The sequence below is a fragment of the Myodes glareolus genome, chromosome 3 (assembly GCF_982192425.1).
Source record: "Myodes glareolus chromosome 3, mMyoGla1.1, whole genome shotgun sequence".
Taxonomy (NCBI): domain Eukaryota; kingdom Metazoa; phylum Chordata; class Mammalia; order Rodentia; family Cricetidae; genus Myodes; species Myodes glareolus.
In genome coordinates, this window is record NC_142028.1 from 10123988 (window position 1) to 10132176 (window position 8189).

The following is an 8189-nucleotide window of genomic DNA, read 5'->3' on the forward strand; positions in this document are numbered from 1 at the left end:
CATCTTCTATATCGACTTCACTGACTATTTTGAAGGTGTAGGAGGCATTTGAAAACTTTTATTTTCTCACAAAGATTCTATGACCATATGGACAAAAGAGGTAAAAACTCAGGCGAGAGGTCCCTAAGCTATGGCAATGTACTGGACAAGCATTCTGTGCTTCCCATGATTACAGACAGGAAGCACATTTGCACTGTAATTACATGTGTCCTTCTTAGAGACAAAGGGAATGACCCTCTCACAGTGGTGGTGAGCAGAGCCTGCCTAATACTATGTGCATAGGAAACACAGTACCTTCCCATGACCTACAGAGTCTCCACAAAATGACCACTGATGGCTTATACTATGAAAGCTGGAAAACTTATATTAAGTCCTGTGAAAAAAATCTTAGTTTGAGAAAAAAATATTAAGTAGAGGAGGCAAATAAATAATAGGTCACCAGTGAGGTCCAAATGAATCCTTCACCCCCGAATCTGACTGTGAGATTGCAGCATTCAGACTCTCTAACTCAGAAGTCTGCAGAGAAGAGAGGAGCCCATGTGAGCTCAAGGGCCCAGGGTCCCAGGGTCCCAGGGTCCCAGGGTCCCAGGGTCCCAGGGTCCCAGGGTCCCAGGGTCCCAGGGTCCCAGGGTCCCAGGGTCCCAGGGTCCCAGGGTTTATTATCCCTACTGTCGTGCACTGGGGAGATTAATGGAGACTCTTCCATAAGTGTTTTGGGTGTACCAAAGAAATGACTTGTCACCAAACCTTTGTATACAGAAGCCGGGCAGGGTGCCAGGCAGGATCCTGGTTGGTGACCAGCACTGTAACCCTTCTGTTCATTGTCTTCAGAGCATACTTCTGGCTAGCTTCAGCTGACAAGTTGACGTAACCGAAAGTTTCACCTGGGGGAATTGCCTCCAACAAATTGCCCTGCAGGCACGTCTGTGGGGTATTTTCTTGATCACTAATTGATTCAGGAAGGCCCAGCCCACTATGGGTGGTTGGGGTCCTGGGCTGTCTAAGAAAGCTGGCTGAGTAGAAGGTAGGGAGCCAGCCAGTAAGCAGCATTCTGTCTTGGTTTCTGTCTCAACTGAATCCATCCTTTGGCTTTCTTTCCTGGTGAACTTAGCCTGTAAAATGGCATAAACCTTTCCCTTCAGCGTTTGCTTTTGGTCAGAAGGTTTTATCACAGCAAAATGTAGCATGAATAATAAAAACCAGAGACAGAAATTAGGGTGCAACCTGAAGGTCAGAAAAGCAAAACATCCACCCACTGACTTTTACCTTTACCTCCATACGAAATGTCACTCCTGCCTCCAGGAACCTCAGAATGAGACTGTGTGAGAGCTGCCTCCTTCTGTCTTATACTCCTCTCTAGTTCTGGGATAAAGGGCTTGCACCGCTACCACCCAGTTTCTATGGAAACCTAGTGTGGCTCCTGAGATTAAAGGTATGTGCCACCACTGCCTGGTCTATAAGGCTGACCAGAGTGGCTGTTTTACTCTCTGAACTTCAGGCAAGTTTTATTTATTAAAATACAAATGAAATAGTGCTACAACAAAATAATGCAACCCAGAACAATACTTACCCTCAAGGGTGGTTCCATTTTCCCTGTGCACCAGGTGGAGTAGCTTCCAAAGGAGAATAGTGGTAAGCAAGCTGGGGAACTGCTGCTTGGTAGACTTCTGAGCTGGAGCAATGACTCAGAGGTCAAGATCACTTGTTATACAATCATGAGTCCCACAGTTTGGATCCCAGCTTCTATGTTACAAGCAGCTGTCCTGTATATCTTGTCAATCACAACTTCAAGGAGCACAGAAAGAGGGAGAGTCACTGGGGCTTGCTGACTTCCAGCCTTGCACAGAGGCATAAAGTCCTAGTTCAGGGAGAGACTCTGCCTCAAAAGAATAAATAGAGAATAAGTAGCAAAGGAAGACACCTGGCTCTCACTTCTAGCCTCTTCACTAGCACAGATGTCACTCTCAAATGAGCATTCTCGCTCTCTCTCCCTCTCTCTCTCTCCCTCCCTTCCTCCCTCCTTTCCTTCCCCTCTCTCTCTATCACACACACACACACACACACACACACACACACACACACACACGCCCTTTGATAAAGAATGAACTATAAGATGCCAGCAGATTCCATAGAAATTCTAAACAGCATTCATATCCTTTAGAGCATGAAGCAAGGTCTGTCTGCATGATCATCAATTACTACACCTTAGACCCAGAAACCCTAAGAACTGTGTCATACATAATAACACTTGGTGTATGAATGTATGATAGCACCAAGAGGGAAGTAAACAGTAATTGCTTGTTTTGTTTGGATACAGGGTCTCACTATGTTTATAAGGCTAATCTAGCACTTGCAACATGGCCCAGACTGGCCTTGAAACCACTATCACCCTGCCTCAGCTTCCTGGCTATTGAGATTATAAGCATTTGCCACTATGCCTGGCTCTATCTTTAAATAAAAAATTTTTTATTTAAAAAAATTTAAATTCAAGTTCAAGACCAGCCTGGTCTACAGAGTGAGTTGCAGGACAGCTGGGCTACACAGAAACCCTGTCTTAAAACAAACAAACAAACAAACAAGGACAGAAAGAAGAGTGAGTGAGACACAACCAAAAAACACTCAACCAACATGCACACTTATGCTATATCTTGAAATTTTCAGAGATGATTTGAATGTTGAAGAGGCAATCTCCTGATATCTGTCTTCTCTTTGTTGCTAAGTGTCAGTGTGAAAAAAAAAATGGGACAATCTTTTCCAGTACCATCAGTCACCTCCCAAGCAAGCAAAGAAACAAACAATGAATGGCATTTCAAACTGAAGATTTTAGGAAGCAGTGGTAAAGGGACCCTTCCGAGAGAGCTGGCCAGGTTGAATTCCAACCCCAAGGTTCACAGCTGTGAGTGCGAGTCTCTGGCCAGCTGCATTCTGTATGGCTCCCTGAGAGAGTGATGATTACTAAGCTGGTAAGAGAGTCTGTGGGACTTTTCAACACTTCATTTCCCACAATGCATGAGGCCGGGGAGGAAAGAATTCTCACAATCTGAGTCCTGTGGCTTTTCTTACTTGATCATTTGTAAGAATCTGCTTCTCTGAGGACAGTGGCATCTGTACAACTCGGCCATGAAAGCCACGTTACACTGGTTAAACTGGTTCAATGGGTATGAACAGGATGTACAAGTCCACTGTGAAAGCCACTTTACACTGCTTTAAACCGTGGTAAAAAACCGGTTCAGTGAGCGTGAACAAGATGCTTGTGCTTCAGAATCCAAATAGCCAGTTAATCTACTTGATGGCGTGAAATGAAAGATTTCACTCCACTTGCGCTCCATGTACCTAGCTGTTACACTGTCTGTTCTAACTTTTATGTCTCAGGAAAGAAAGCAAGAGACAAGGAGGGATCTTTTCGACGGTGCTTCGGAGCACCCTAAAGACACCAAGTTCTGTCTCCCGGCTGTGGTGTCCACTCTCCTGAGCCTGTGGGTAAACACACAATGTTGGCAGCCTTCCATGGAAAATAGAAATCGTCACGCAGGAAGAAACGGGCCATTCCAGAGCTCCCACAGTCGCCGAAATGAAGAACGACTGCGTGTTCTATGCAACAGGGAAGGGGAAAAACGGGGGAAAAGGTAGTGTATTCTTGTGAGTGGAATGTCCGTTAGCTATGAAGGGTCTGACTGCTTACTCTAAATGTATATTTTCTCCCAATTGTAAATATGATTATGATTAGACCATGCAACTCTTCTTAACCCATAGAGACAAAGGGCAGCTTCCCTTCTGAGGATTGCTCCCAGGGTCTGAACTATCAGGTGTGAAGAATCTGACACTGGTTCCTCAGATTTGACAGTGGTTTGGAATAGATAATTGCTAAAGCCCTGTTATTCTCTGAACCACTGTGTATGATTCCATTGGTGACTGTCAACTTTTCTCGCTGCTGTGCAAGATACTGGCCAAAGAAACTAAAGGAACAAAGGGTCTATTTGACCTGCAGTTCCACAGTGCTGAGAGCCATGAGGTACCTCATCAGATTGCACATGCACACATGTATGTGCAAGCCTGGGGGCATATGCCCACATGTGTGCAAGCCTAGTTTGACCTTAGGTCTCTTCCACCATCACACTTCGCCTTAGATGAGCCCAGAACTCACCATTTTGACTGTTCTGAATACCCTGCTTTATTAGCAATGTGCCAGAGTAACAGGGAGGCTGGCCTACCCACCTAGTGTTTATATGGGTGCTAAGGACCAAACAGTGATCTCATGCTCAGGTGTCAAGTGTTTTACATACTGAGCTGTCTCCCTAACTCAGAAAATAATATTTAGGTTTATTTATTTAAACAATGGTAGTCCTAGAGCCTAGGACTTCTCTAGCCCTGTGATTTTGACAAAGTTAACAGCACCAGGCATAGATTCCCTTCTGCGGTGCAGGCCTCAGACCCAATCACAGTGGTTAGTTACACCTATAACAGTTTTGTTATTACAAATGGGCTCATCATCTTTCCTGATGAGTTGGTGTTGTAGTTCATAGGGTCACAGCTAGGGAAGACCATCAACACCTTTTCTCTTTCTGCATCTCGCCTCCTGATCCCAGCCAACAAGGAGGAAGCTTCCAGCTCAATTCCAGCTCAATTCTAGAAAGGAGTTTTAGAGGCCAAAGTTCATGTCTGTATCTCTAGCCCTTCATACTTTAAAAAAATAGTGTCCTCAACTCTTGAGTTACTTAGCCTTATTGCTGGCATTTAAAAATAATAGTGTTGCATTAATATTTGGTTTTAATTGAGATATGTAGAAGTAAATGCTAGATATGCCCCTCCACCCTATACAGCCATCATTAGCACACCGAGTGTGTGTGCACTCACTCATGTGCTGCTTCCCTTTCCCACCCCCGCCCACACAGAGTCTGATGTCTACAAGGACCTGACCAGAAAATCTCAACCATCACTGTTTATGAGGATGGACGGATATTAGGTTCTTTTCTCTGGTCCTTGTCCATCTCCCTTTCTTGGGCTTCCCTCATTGAGTGACAGTCCAACTTTGTGTCCCTCAACAATAATATTGTTGAAGTTTTCTTCCTCTTCCTGTGAAGAAACTTTTGAGACATCACATACATACATTTGTAAAATGCACATTATTCGGGCTTTGGTAATCTATATCTATGTAAAATAGGGGTGGCGTCCCAACTCTGCAGAGACAAAGCTCAAACAAGACAATACAATGTCTATTTCTAAATAATGCAACAAACACCTCCATCTGAAGACCCTGTGTTTCGACTCCTTCTTTGGGCCTCCAAGGTCACCAACACACATATGTGCTTACAGACACAGACACATAAACAAACAAAGAACTGTAAAACAAAATCTTTTTTAAAAAAGATAGATTGGGCATGGTGGTGCATGCCTATAGTCTCACCTACTCAGGAGACTGAAACAGGAGGATTGCTTGAGTCCAGGAGTTCTGGGCTGCAGTGTGCTATGCTGATCGGGTATTGGCACTAAGATCAGCATCAATATGATGACCTCCTGAGAGCAGGGGACCACCAGGTTGTCTAAGGAGAGGTGAACCGGCCCAGATTGGAGGAAAAAAAAAAAGACAGACTGGTGAGATAGCTCAGTGGATAAAGGCATATTTTTTTACTGCTATTGTAAAGCCTGGGGACATAAATTCCATGCTTGTGACACTCATGCTAGAAGAAGGGGACAGAGACCTGCAAGTTTTCTACTGACCTCTCTACACACTCTTAGTAGTATGAGCATGTAAACACACACACACACACACACACACACACACACACACACACACACAAATAAATATAAGTTTAAAAATACATATAGGAAAGAGTAATAGAGGAAGACACCCATGTTTTACCTATGGCCTGCACACACGCACACACACACACACACACACACACACGGCTTTCAAATACATCCTGTGTGACAGTGTGCTCCTAACTCCTTCCAGGCACAGCACTGAGCTATCGTGACTAGTCTTCCCTTCACCAAGTTCTATTCGTGGGAAGTATTGCTGCATGCTCAGTTAAGGAAAGAAGCTCAACTTCCTCTGCCTTCTCTGCTTCCAGCATGCTTGCTTCCCAATTCCACAACACTGGTCCAGTTTGGAGCATGCCCTAAGGAGGAAAGAGTCTTAAAATGCTGCAAGAGACATGAGAACCAAGGAAGATGTTTCCTTCTGTCTTGTCCTTAGGATACCTCCAGAGACTGAGGACACATAAAGTGTGTTAACTTCTGAGAGCCACAGAGTGGAATTCATGAAGCCTTTTAGGACTTGTTTAAAATTGTTTTGTCTATCCCTTCAATAAGATGTTTCATTTAGTGTTTTTATGAGTGCCACCTTAGCTGTATCAAATAAACATCCACAGAAAGCATTTAGCCTGTCTGCGGTCTAGTTATTCTCCCATTGTTTTGAGAGAGAGAGAGAGAGAGAGAGAGAGAGAGAGAGAGAGAATGATAGAGAGACAGAGAGAAAGAGAGATGGGGAGAGAGGGACAGAGGGAGGGAGGGAGGGAGGGAGGGATGAAGGAAGGAAGGAGAGGGGGAGGGAGGGAAGTATAGCCATGACACATATGTGAAGGTTATTGGTTCTCTTCTTACCCTATGTGAAATCCAAGAATTAAAGTCATGGCCTCAGACTTGACAGTGTGTACCTTTACCTGCTGAGCCACCTAAGCTTAGTCACCACACTGATCACATTGTACAATGCAAGCCAGGTCATACTACCTGGCAGTGTGAAGCGGACAGTGACAAGTCACCCTATTCAATGTTGCATGCATGCCACAGGCCCTAAGTTGTTCCTCATCGTGAAATTATTACCATCTTAGGGATAGGACTACCAAGCCCACATGCACACATTCAGCTGTGAACATGTAAGATTCAATCCAGCTTTATTGGTGATGACAGTGCCTCTACTCTCCATGTCTTCTCACTGATGAAAGCCAGGCTCTCTTTTCTGTAGCATCATTCTTGGTGGTTAGGAGCCCTGAAGACTATCATCTGGGGTGGAAATAAGATCAATAATTGTTCTATATTGCTAGAAATTAAGCAACACCAGCCCCACTAACTAAACATGCAATGAATAGCAACAACAACCTGAATTCATCATTTCAAACCATCCTTCTCTGTGTCTTGAAAATTTACTTGAAAATTTTGTTTAAACAGCCCTCACCAAGACTGAGAGAAGTGTGGTCAGTTTTTGTGTTGAGTATAATTGTAGATTTTAATTCTCAATCTTTAGAAACTTTTTGTAACTCTTTTTAAGAAGAGAGAAAGTTCTTAAAATCTAAATGTTATAATCTGCTAAAAGACAAACTTAGAAATCCAAGAGAGATAATTTTTCTTCTTCTTCTCTTTTTAACCCACCTTGGAGAAACTAATATGGAAAAGATGCTACATTATGGTAGACTGAGAGAGGCTAATGAACAACGGGAGAGAAAGTGGCATTAAGTTGCTGCTATGTGGGAGCCCATCTCACCCCTAGACTCACTGTACCCTCATTCATGATGAAATTTTGCCTCAGATGTGGCAACAGTTGATTGTTGCTGGCTTGGTTTTCCTTTTAAAGATTTTATTTTTTAATTATGAGCAAGTGTGTACACTTGTTAGCGCATCTCTCTGCTCACATGAGCACAGCTGCCCTCTGAAGCCAGAGGCACTGGATCCCTCTGTAGCAGGCGTCACTGGAGGTTGTGAGTCACCTGGCACAGGTATAGGAACAACACTTGGGTCCTCTGGAAGAGCAGTTCTCATTCTCAACAGATGAACTATTTATCCAGCCCCTATGCTGGTGTATATAATACCACCTGTCTCACAAATCCAGCCCCCCCCCCCACACTATTGTTCCTTTGTCTACTTCAATGTATGTTTCCAACTATCTTTCCCCCACATGGATCTGTAATTCTAGGTCCTGACTGGTCATAAGAAGTATGAGAAATGCCAGCCATCACGTCTCATTTCTAGAATTACAGTAAGCAGGAAAATAACGAGGAAGAAATGAATAAATGGGTTCCTACTGCCATCTGGTGACAATGATACAAATATACAGACAACACATTCTGAGAGCTCAAAACAAAATTACCAGGTAAAAGCAGAATTTGGCACAGGTACATAATCCCTACCCTCAGGAAGTGGAGGCAGAAAGACAGTAAGATGGAAACCGGCCTGAACTGCACAGTGAGCCAATC

General features: G+C 43.8%; 1 long non-coding RNA gene across 1 annotated transcript; it reads left to right on the top strand.

Annotated features, from left to right (window-relative positions):
- Window positions 1–3262: 3262 nt before the first annotated feature.
- Window positions 3263–6377, top strand: LOC146895349 (uncharacterized). Its single transcript, XR_015000788.2, has 2 exons — window positions 3263–3626; window positions 5954–6377. It is a non-coding gene; the product is annotated as an uncharacterized LOC146895349 (long non-coding RNA).
- Window positions 6378–8189: the final 1812 nt, after the last annotated feature.